The sequence below is a fragment of the Carya illinoinensis genome, chromosome 3 (assembly GCF_018687715.1).
Source record: "Carya illinoinensis cultivar Pawnee chromosome 3, C.illinoinensisPawnee_v1, whole genome shotgun sequence".
Lineage (NCBI taxonomy): Eukaryota > Viridiplantae > Streptophyta > Magnoliopsida > Fagales > Juglandaceae > Carya > Carya illinoinensis.
The window spans coordinates 21,191,249-21,203,558 of NC_056754.1; positions in this window are offsets into that span (position 1 = coordinate 21,191,249).

The following is a 12,310-nucleotide window of genomic DNA, read 5'->3' on the forward strand; positions in this document are numbered from 1 at the left end:
AGGAGGATGCTATTGTGAACTCTTTATTTGTTGCTAATCAAAGAGTATGGGATGTGGGAAAGATCAATTCTCTGTTTACACCAGTTATAGCTCTTCAAATCTTAAAGATTATGCTTAGTCAAGATGGAGGATCTAATCTGTTGGAAAAAGGAAGCTAATGGTATTTATAATGTCAAAAGTGCTTATAGGATGTTTAAAGCTTTATATTCAAATAGATAGAATGGGGAATCCTCTAATGCTATGGTGTTGAGAAGAGTGTGGAAATCTATATGGAATATGAAGCTTCCTTCAAAGGTGAGAATTTTTGCTTGGAAAGCAGCCAAAGGGATTCTACCAACAAATCCAATTTACAGATGAAGAAGGTGTTAACAGAGGAGGGTTGTGATTTCTGTAATGCAGAAAAAGAAAATACACTACATGCATTTTGCTCCTGACCTTCCATAAAAGAAGTATGGTCTCTTTATTTCCCTTCACGGGTAGTTATAAGAGAGTATGACACTTTTCTTGACATAGTTCAGAGGCTGCAACAGAATAAGGAACCTGAGATGCTTGAGGTGTTTTTTCTAATAAACTGGAGCTACTGGTATAAAAGAAATATGAAGATGTTCGAGGAAAATGAAGTGAATGTTGAGATTATTGTTGGAAATGCTTTAGCAATGCAGAAGTCATATAATGTAGATGGAGCTTTTTCTTCTAATGGTTCAGTGGCTGGAATAGGAGCTATTGTCCGAGATTCAAAGGGAGAGGTAATTATGTCTGCTGCAAAGAAAGAATTTTCTGTTATGACTGCTGTTGAAGTTGAGGCTTTAGCTATTCTTTGAGGATTACAGTTCTGCATTCACCTTGGAATTCATAATCTTGTGATTGAAAGTGACTCATTGCTGGTAGTTAAAGAGTTCAATATGCAAGGATCTTCAAAGGCTACTTTGGCAATGTTGTTAGAGAGGCTAAGGAATTGATGACACGATTTGGTATCTGTGAAGTGCAACATGTTATTAGAAGCTGCAATACAGCAGCACATTCACTTGCCAAATTTGGTTTAAGTGTGCAGAATATTAGTCTATGGTGGGGAGTACCCTGATGTAATTTCTAATATTCTTTCGAGTGATTCAAGTACTTTGTAAGTTTTTTTTTTATTAATGAAGCATGTTTTCCTATAAAAAAAAAAAGATTGAATTATTTACATGAAAATATTCCTTATAATGTCATAAACATGTCTATTAAATTTGATGAAGTTTCATTGCATATAGAAGAAGAAATCTGAAACCTTAGTTTTTGAAGTTCATGTTGAGATTGTGATTTGAGTCCTGTTTTAACCAATCGGATCTTATTTTATGGAAGAGATATTATATGGTTAGAAAGTTGGGTTCATTAGCGTTAATTTGATATATCATATGCTTGATTTGGACTTCGTATGAGTAAGTTATGATCGATTGAACATGGGTAATCGAAATCGGAAAAAATCAGAATTTTTTGCTTGAGAAAGAAGACGGTGAACATTATTTGTTTTTCCTGTCCCATTCTCGGTAAGAGAGAGTGTAGTCCACCCATTCACTGACTCCATTTTTTAATCACTTTATCGCCAAAGATACAAATTAAAATAACTTAACTTTGTGTTTAGAAGTCTGAAAACACCGTGAGAGGCATAGGTGACGTGCACTCTCCGCAACGGCAAGTGAAGTAGAGGCAAAAAATCCTCTAGAGCAAAAACAAAGTCCACAAGTGTAGGCAGCGCATGAGGGGGCGTGCGGAGAATTCCGACACCATTTTTTGTCACTTCTGGCACATATAATCATGTGTTGATGTTTAAAGTTGATTCATATTTTTTTTTTGTTGAAACATAGAGCCGAACTTTTTTTAAAATATTTAACAAAATAAAAAATAAATAAAATTTGAAGTCTTTTTGTTATACTTCCTCAAGTCCAATTTTTCTGTGTTATGTGATATTTATATAAAATAGTTGTGGATATATGTATTGAATTATTATTAAATGCATGTCCACATTGAATATGTGTCTCCAGTTTTAATGAGCTATTAAACCCTTCTCATTAGTTGAGAATGTGGGCTCTCTATCCATTAAACCATCATGCATACTACTATGATTGAATGTTTGAGTTCATTAGTATTTTTTTATATATAAAAATGGATAGAGTTGACATTGGTAATTTGTTGACCTCATGTGTAATGTATATATTTTTTTTATGTGAATGGATAAGGTGTACCTTATAAGTATATTGATGACGTGGCATCCTATTTATTTATTGATCTCCTAGAAGATTTGTAGTAGGATTTTTTTTGAAAATGTAATATTGGGAATGTAATTTTATTGTTGAGGCCATGTAAAGGGCTGTGTTTCACGTCTATCAATATACTTTAAGATCACCTTAAAAAGATGCACCAAATTACCAATGAGACTTCGGGTAGAGCCTATGTGCAATGTGTTTAGCGCAATGATTATGAATTCTCATTTTTGATGAACGGAGTATATGTGCATGAGTTTTGAGTATTTTAAAAAAAATACTCTATAAATTTTATTCAAAATTAATTGGATATGGTATTTTGACTCATATAGTGGGAGATGATTACTAGCTTTACACGAAATTTTCGATCTCACTATGTAGGAAGGAATTCCATAGTCTAGTTAGATTTTGGAATAAAATTAAATGTGTGCTAATGTCAATCTTGCACAATGAATGTAGTGATAATGGCCACTAAGAATTTAGTTGCTGACATTACTAAAGGAGAGAAATTGGATGAGACCAACTATAATATGTGGCATAGAAAAATCCAATATCTGCTTAATGAACAAGAGGTCATTGAGAATCTATCTCAACTTATAATTCAACCTGAAGAAGGGAATACTTCCCAACATCGTCGTGATATGTAAGCCTATCAGGTTTGGGTAAATTAGCCTAGCAGCATGCACAATGATTTTATTGGGGAGTTGGAAAACTGCCCAACCGCCCAAGATATCTGGAACCAACTAAAAATCACCTATGGAGGCACATCAGCTAGCAAGCTTTGTGCTCTCACCTTGAGGTTTGAGCAATATGTTATGGACCCTAAACATATCATGACTGAGAATTTGAGGTCGATGTCTGCCTTGATTCATGATCTAAAGGCTACTGGCAATAATCTCATTGATGAATAGCAAGTTACCGATGTGATACGATCATTGCCCGAGTCAACTTGGGGGCAAATGAAACTTATTTTGACACACAGTGAGAATATTAAGACTTTTGCTTATATATCTCACCATTTGGAGCTAAAGGCAGAGCGCATAGATGTTCAGTGTAATATTCTAATTGTTGCCCAAGCTGGAAAGCGCAAGGCATTCAGGCCTAAGCACAAGCAACATGGGAGACCTGCTGGAACGATAAAAAGTCTTGAGTCAAAGGATGGAAAAGTAGCAAAGCGCTGCAGAGACAAGCGTGCTGGCAAGGACAAGTCCAAATTGAAGTACTATAACTGTGGAAAAATGGGACACTTTGCTCATGAGTGCACTGAGGCAAAGAAGGTACCCCCTAAACACAACTCTCTCATTACTTATGTTTGTTTACATATTTTTTTTGCTCACTCAATCCCTGAATGGATTGTAGACACAGGAGCAACAAAAAATGTAGCTCAAGATCGAGTTGGGTTCATAGATTATAGAAGAATATCAGTTGACAAATAGTACGTTATATTGGATAACGGAACTCAAGAGGAAGTGCTTGGAGTTGGCACCTACCACCTCAAGATGCGTTTAGGGCGCGTATTACTTCTTCATGATGTGTTATATGCACTTGATGTTCAATGTAATCTATTTTCAATTATTTCTACGTTGGAACTTGGCTTTACTTTTCATTTTGATGGCCCTCAGCTGGACTTTTGCTTGAATAGGGCTTTGTATGGAGTGAAACAGAGAATGATTGTGAACTTTTTGAGTTGCAAGAAATTGAAGGAGTTACACCATCTTTTGGTGAGGTGAAGCATTATCACATCCTAGAATCACAAAAGATAATGGGAGTGCCTTGCCTCTTAGTGGGAGTATACTGCTTGAAAATAACTCACAAGAGTCTTAGTTACGTAGAAGCGAACGTGGAACCATTCCTCGTCATTTTGAGATTGAATGGGAATCTTTCATGTGTAATTTGTGTGACTTTGATGAATTTTCTTCTTATGAGGAAGCACTAAGTTCACTTGCTTCAAATAATGGCTAGCTGCTATGATAGATGAGATGAGTTCTATAGCAAAAAATCAAGTTTGGAAGTTAGTTGATTTTCCACCTAGGCGCAAATCTATTGGAAACAAATTAATTTTAAAAATTAAGTGTCAGGCAGATGGATCAATTGACAAGTATAAAGTCTGACTTGTGGCGAAGGGCTATACTCAAAGAGAGGGTATAGATTATGAAGAAACATTCTTCCTTGTGGTGATATTTGCTTCTATTCACCTCGTTCTAGCTATAGTTGCACATTTAGATTTGGAACTTTTTTAAATGGATGTGAAAACTATATTTCTCAGTGGAGAACTAGATGAGGAGATCTATATGGATCAACCTATTGGTTTTGAGGTTGAGAGACAATAGCGCAAAGTATGCTAGCTAAAACGTTCCATTTATGGCTTTAAATAATCATCTAGACAATGGTACTTTAGATTTCATGAGGCCACTACTTCAATTGGCTTTGAGATTCTAGAAGAGGACTATTGTGTGTATGTCAAACGTACAGGAAATTTTTTTCTAATTTTATCTTTGTACGTAGATGATATCTTATTAATTGGAAATGATATAGAGATAATTATCATCACAAAAGAGTGGTTGTCCTCCACTTTTGAGATGAAAGACATGAGTAAAGCAAATTATGTGCCGGGAGTTAAAATTTCAAGGGATCGATCTAAAAAGTTTCTTGGTTTGTCTCAAGAGACTTACATTAAGAAAATTCTAGAATGATTTTCATATGCATAACTCCAAATCCATAGACACTCCAATAGAGAATGGTTATATTTTGAGCCTAGAACATTGCCTTAAGAATGATGAGGAAAAGAAAGAAATGGCCAGAGTTCCTTATAAAGGTGCAATTAGAAGTCTGATGTATGCTATGTTGTATACACGACCTGACATTTGCTTTGCAGTTAGATTGGTTAGTCGTTATCAGAGTAACCCAGGCTTGACCTGTTCATTGGAAAGCAGTTAAGAGGATTTTTCGATACCTTCGTGGGACAGCAGACCTTGTTCTTTGCTCCAAGGGTGGAGACATGAGACTGAAGGGTTATAGTGATGCTAATTGGGCTAGTAACAAACATGAGCAAAAATCCATGACGGGTTACATATTTATGCTTAGTGGAGGAGCTATTTCTTAGTGTAGCAAGAAACAATCATGCATTGTTTTGTCCACGATGAAGTCAAAGTATGTTGCTTGTTCAGTAGCTGTACAAAAAACTGTTTGGTTGAGGAGATTCTTCTAGTGCCTAGAGGTTACGACTCTTGCAGATGAAGTCGTTAAGATATATATTGATAGTATGGCAACTTTGGCATATGCCAAGGATCCCAAATACTATGACAGAACCAAACATATAGATATTCATTTTCACTACATTCAAGATGTTGTTGCATGAGGTGAGGTGATCCTACAACATATCTCTACTGTCAAGATGGTAGTTGATCCTCTTACTAAGGCTGCTAGTAGAAATGTTTTCTAAACTCATGTTAGGAGTTTGAGACTTCATCAGATTTGATATATTTTGTATTGAGGATACCTTAACTTTATTGTATATTTAACACTGTTAGTATCTATTGCAGTGAGATTGTTGTGTTGATCTCAAATTATTAATTAATTGATACTAAGTGAAAAGCACATATAATAAAGATGTCATAGGTAGAGATCAGTCTACTCACATAGATGATCACCTTGGCGCTTGAATTGAGAGCAAGATGAGACAAATTGTTTACTTTTGCGCTTGGAAAGCGAGCTAGTAAATATTTTAATGCTTTTGAAATATTTAAGATAAATTTAAAGAATGTTGCCTTAGATTGGCTAAGATGAGACTTACAAGAGTCGTATATGAAACATTTGCACATCTTCATAAAAGCCTGATTAAAGCGAAATATGAGATCTTAGCTAGGTGCTAGATGAGTGACTGTGCTAAAAAAACTTAAGTTAGAGCGTCTTTGTAGCGACTAGACTAAGTTTCCTATGGCGTTTTGAATGTGACAAGCCCAATTAAGTGAGAGTTTCATTGTAACATATATTTCATACTGTATGTGCGGTAGACGACTATTTGAGGGAGTGATTGGATGAATCCCTACTCTATCACTATGTGAGTCCTAATTGATCAATAAATGATCTATTCATATGCCCTTGAACCTGGAACTATGTCATGAAATGAAAACTTGATGTTGCTACTTTAACATGTTTTCTTAGGGCACGAATGATACGGTCTCGTAGAACATGTCTAGGAAAGCAATCAATTCTAATTGAATTGACATGAGTGTCTAGAGAAGATTGTTTGGATTCTTACTTGTTATTTTATGTCTCATAGTCCGGGTGATTGTGTCATTTTGACTCGATATAATCATGAGCATATTATATAATATGAGGTCAAGAATTTCTTTGAGTTATAAACTCGTGATTTAGTGAGATCAAATAATCTGAGGCATAGGTGAGATATAATGAGTGATGTACTATGTTAGTATGATGGTAACTTAATATAGTACTCATACCCTTTGTCTTCTCGTCAGGTTGCAAGCTTCATTTTCTGTATGAGGGATAATTGATTGAGAGAACAGGAGGAGGTTGTTAATGGACATAGCATCCATAGTGGACAAGTGGGAGATGTTGGTAATGGGTAAATCCCATGATCAAGTTGTGTCCACTACTCCACATAGGTGGAGAGGTTATTTGTTAACTCTCTACCACCATCACAACTTTAAGTAGGTTATTTAACTTTCAGGTGTGAAAACTCTTTTAAACAGAGAGTACGCATATTTATTTAGGTATGGAAAAGTTTAAGAAGAACTTCCCTCTCTCTCTACATTTTCCTAGAGAAACCATTTAGATCTCTTAGTCTTGAATCGTGGAATTTTTTAAAAGATTCTAGTAGCCTCCTAAGTGACGTAGAAGTGTAAACAACAAAGTGACGTAGGTCGTTAGATCAGCAAAGATCCGTCCTTATGAAAATTTCACTTTTTGAGATAATTCGATTTAACTTTATTTAACACTTTGCTTGAATAAACAGTTTGCTGCAAAGTGCCAGAGAGAAGTGATAATAGAGAAGTGATTGGCAACCCTCTCAATAGGATCTCCGCGTTCCAACACGAATTTCCCGAGTGCAATCAACGATTCCATGGCAAGATCTGGTTCGACAGACTCAACTTACGGAGAGCAGCTAGATACGGAGGCCTCAACCACGTCGTTCTTGTGCGAGCTTAGCAGTGAAGTGTTCGTTGGCTTCACGTCCTTACTCACCGCAAGTGATGGCTGTGGTGTGGCTGAGATGGGGTCCACGAGGGTACCTGCAGGCTGCGGTTGAATAGAAGGGCTTGGAGTCTCACTTTTCTGAGCATACGAGAAGATAACGCATGAGATCTACTTTTTCCCCTTTTCCATCTACTTTAGTTTTAGTATAGGTACTCTATATCTTTTTTTGAGAAAATGGGAACTTCATATTGATATTTCAACGTAGAAGGTTACAAATGCATTGAGGGTAATCCTCTACAAGAATAAATTCCTCACTAAGACTTAAGGAGCTCTTAGCTAGGCTGTGTGCCACTACATTCACTTGCCTTGGTACATGCCGAAATGACCAACTTTGGTAAGAAGCTAAAAGTTTCTTTATGTCAAGAAAGATCAGGCCAGCAGTACTCCAATCCTCAACTAAATTGGTAATCCCGTTAACCACTAGATTCAAGTTACCTTAAAAAATGACATTGTGTAGACCAATCTCGAGACCAAACTTCACAGCTCGCAGGGCAGCTAAGGTTTCTCCCAGAAGAGGATTAGGGAAGGAGTTTTTGGGGCTTCTAAGGGTGGCTGTAACAAGACCATCCCAATCTCTGATGGCCACTCCAATTCCCACCATGCAGTTCACTCTGTCAATGGCTGCATCCCAATTAATTTTGTAGAAGTTGGTGGGGGGCTTGCACCACTTGACTGGTATTTGGGTTGGGAGAGATTGTTTCTGTGGTTGATTGTTAAGTTCCTCCAGTTCACTTTTCCTTGTGGAGACTATCTTTGAGATCTATAAAGGGGAGGTAAAGCTAGACTCAAAAATGAATTTGTTCCTCCTATGCCATAGTTCAGAGGCTGTGAGAGCTAGTTCAACATGTTTCCTCAGCAGGGAGTAGGGAGAGGAGATCTGTGAGCAATTCATGGAATGGTTGTTCCTCTGTCCTGCACTTTTGAAGTCTTCTCGAGCTATAACTCCATGCATCCTGGGTTGCTTTACATGACCAAAGTACATGAGCTGTGGTCTCTAGAAGGGAGTGATAGATAGGACATCGAGGATATTCAATGATCTTCTTCTATACAATTTAGCTCTGGTGGGAAGGATGTCCTTAGCTGCTCTCCATAGGAACATTTTGACTTTTTTTGGCACTTTAAGCTTCCATAATAGTTTCCAAAGAACCCCGTGGTTAGAAGGTCGAGAGCCTTGCCCATTCTTACTGTCATTCATAGAAACTTGGAGGTGGTAAGCTGACTTCACTGAAAACATACTGTTTGTAGTGCATCTCCAAGAAAGCCTATCATTGTTGTTGCAGCGACTGATGTGTAACTTAGATATAACTGCTGCCTCCTCAGAAGCGAAGATATTCTATATGAGAGGTAGATTCCAGGAGTGAGTGTCTTGATCTATCAGTGAGTTCACAGTAGCATCTATGTTGAGTGCCTTGGGAGGGGATTGAACTAAAAAGAAGTAGGAGTGGGCAGCCAACGGTCTGACCAAATTGTCACTGAATTGCCATTTCCTATCTTCCAGTGGAGGCCTTCAGCTAACAGTGGTCTAGCTGCTATTATACTTTTCCGCACAAAAGAATCAACCCTTCTAACTCTTGCCGATAGAAAGTCACTTGAGGGAAAGTATTTGGCTTTAAGAACTCGGGAAGCTAGAGAGTGGTTCTTGATGAGGAGCCTCTACCCTTGCTTGGCTAGCATGGCTTTATTGAAATCTTCAAAATCTCTGAATCCCAGACCCCTTTCTTGTTTGCCCTTTCCAATGCCTTTCCAATTAAGCTAGTGCATTTTAGACTTTTGGTTTTTTATCCCCCACCAGAAAGATTGCATCAATTTATTAATGTTTCTCAGTATTCCTTTGGGAATTAGGAAGATTCCCATGCAATATGTGGAATGGATTGAATAACTGACTTCAGTAAGACTTCTTTCCCGGCTGAGGATAACATGTTTGTTTTCCAACTGCTCATTTGAGCTTTGATTTTGTCCAAGATGGGAGTAAAAGCTCTGCCCTTGTTCTTGCCCACATAAGAAGGTAGTCCTAAGTACTTTTCAAATGGACCCGATGCCTTAATCCCAGCCAAGGTCAGTATGGAATTTTGGGTTGCTTGGCTTGTATTCTTGCTGAAATAAATTGAGGACTTATCCAAGTTGAGTCTCTGACCAGAACTTGCTTCATAAGAATTGAGGATGAGTTGAAGATTGGTCCATTCCTGCTGATTGCCTTAAAGAAGACCAGACTATCGTCTGCAAAAAATAAGTGATTGACAATTAAAAAGCCTCTAGAAAGAGGGAAACCAGATATTGAGCCCTGTTGTTCAGCCAAGTTTAGTGCCAAGGAGAGGACCTCTAAGCACAGAATGAATTAAGTATGGGGAAAGGGGGTCTCCTTGGCGTATGCCTCTTGAAGGTTTGAAGGTTGGTTGAGGGATGCCATTGATAAGGATTGAGTAAGACACAGTTCCAATACATTGCATGATAAGATTAGTCCACTCTCTGTCAAAGCCCATCTGTTAAAGCACTTGATGAATGAAGCTCCACTCTAGCCTATCATAGGCCTTGCTCATATCAAGCTTGAGGGCCATGAAAGCTTCTTTATGATTCTTCCTTCTGTTTTGCATTGAGTGCAGGAATTCATAAGCCACTATAGTGTTGTCTAAGATCATTATTCCTGGAACAAAAGCACTTTGGGTGTTTGAGATTAGTTTTGGCAAGATGGATTTTAATCTGTTTGCAATGGCCTTTGCTATGATCTTGTAGTATACATTACAAAGATTAATAGGCCTATAATCAGTGACCTTCAGAGGGGAGTTCTTCTTTGGAATAAGGGTTATGAAGGTGTGATTGATAGCTTGAAAACCAGATTTTGTGTTCAGGTGCTCTAGTACTGCAGCTATCACATCATTGCCAACCGTGAGCCAGTGACTTTGGAAGAAGATTGCTGGAAAACCATCTGGGTCAGGGGAACCCAGTGGATTCATTTCAAAGATAGCCAACTCAATTTCCTCTCTGGAGTATGCCTTAGTGAGGGAGCGGTTCATCTCAGGGGTGACAGTGGTACTGAGGGCTTCCATTATAGAGTTGGGATCATTGGGATTGGATGATGTGAAGAGGTCCATAAAAATAGTTTGGAATTTAGTCCCTATATCCTCGGGTGATGTCAAAACCTAGCCCTCCTCAGTATGGAGTTTATGGATTATGTTCTTTTGTTTTATGGGACACTTGTGGAAGTACTTGGTATTTCTGTCACCATCTTCGAGCCATCTTTGTTTGGCTCTTTGACGCCATTTCAGGTCAGCTTGCTCTAGGGAAGAATCCAACTCCTTCTGTAAGGAATGGATTAGGGCGTTATCTAGGCCAGTGTTGGAAGCTTGCAGGGTTCTCAGTAGTTCACTTTTTTTGGTTACTTCTTGTTGGTGTACTTTTTTAGAGATGTTATTCCACTCTCTCAATTGGAATCTACATCTTTCGAGACCCCTTCTTGTGATATCTGCCCTTGAACCAGTTTTGAGGGAGCCTTGCCAGGCCCTTTTAATCACTGCCACACACTCCTCTTGCTTAGCCCAAGAGGCCTCATACCTGAAGATTTTTTTTTGTGGGTGTAAGGGGTAAGATCAGAAGCCTTGCTTGAGATATAGAGGGGGTTGTGATCAGATCATATAGTGGGTAAAATGGTGATTGAGTTAGAGTCAAATAAATCATGCCACACACAGTTTACTAGTCCCCTATCCAATCTTTCCTTAGTAAAATATGTTCCTTCACGATTGTTACACCAGGTGAATTGAGAGCCCACAAAACCAAGATCTCCAAGGTTACATTCTGCAAGGGATTGTCTGAAGTCTTCCATCTATTTGAAAGGTCTAGGAAGACCACCCAAGTTCTCACCATGAGAGGTGATTTCATTAAAATCTCCCATGCACAGCCAGTGAGTGTTTTGGTCAACTTTTTGATGTCTAAGAAGGGCCCAAATTTCTTTTCTTCTTGCTGTTATAGGGTGACCATAGAATCCAGTGATGATGAGGTGATTTGGAGAATTAAGGACATAGACTTGAAGAGATATGTGACTGAGGGAATAAGATACCAGACTAGCTAGAGTTTGATGCTTCCAAAAGATAGCTAGCCCTCCACTACGTCCAATGCTTTCCACAATAAAGCTATAGTCATAGCCTAGTTTGTTTCTAATGATTTCCATTTTTTCTCTTCTGCATCTGGTTTCCATAAGGAACACCAAAGAGGGGGACTTATCTCTCACTAGCATGTGGAGTTCTCTAACTGTCCAAGGGTTCCCAAACCCTCGGCAGTTCCAGCACATGGCATTCATGGAGGTGGGCAGGGCTATTGAACAGCCTCTGCCTTATTGTTTTGTTTAAGTCTTTTTGAAGACCTCGTGGGCTTAGTAGATAGGGGTGAGTTTCTTTTTTTGTTTTTACTAGTGACAGGATTAGAGGTGGGAGGAAACATAGAGGTGCCATCACACAGGTGGGGTTTCCACGAGCTCTCCTTTTCCAGTTTGACACAAAGGGACTTACTATTTGTAGCTTTGGGTCTAACTGGGTATTTGAGGAGAGGAACTTACTTGTAGGGTGTCTACTGCAGGAGCCATGTTGGTGTCAGTTGTCAAGAAGTCTGTCTGGTCATTGGTAGGGATGGTTTTGGTAGCTACTGCATCAGGCACCTCGAGGCTAAGAGAAGTTTCCTTTTCTGATCGTTGACAGTTGGCATTGTACCTTTGAGGCTGAAAGTTAACAACCCCTCTTACCTCTTCCACATCACCTTCTGAGTACACAGGATCATTAGGGACTATTCCCAGGATATCATTTAACTTTCGAGAGAAGCTGTTCCCGCCAAAATCTGCACTTTGATCATCAGAGCTACCATGC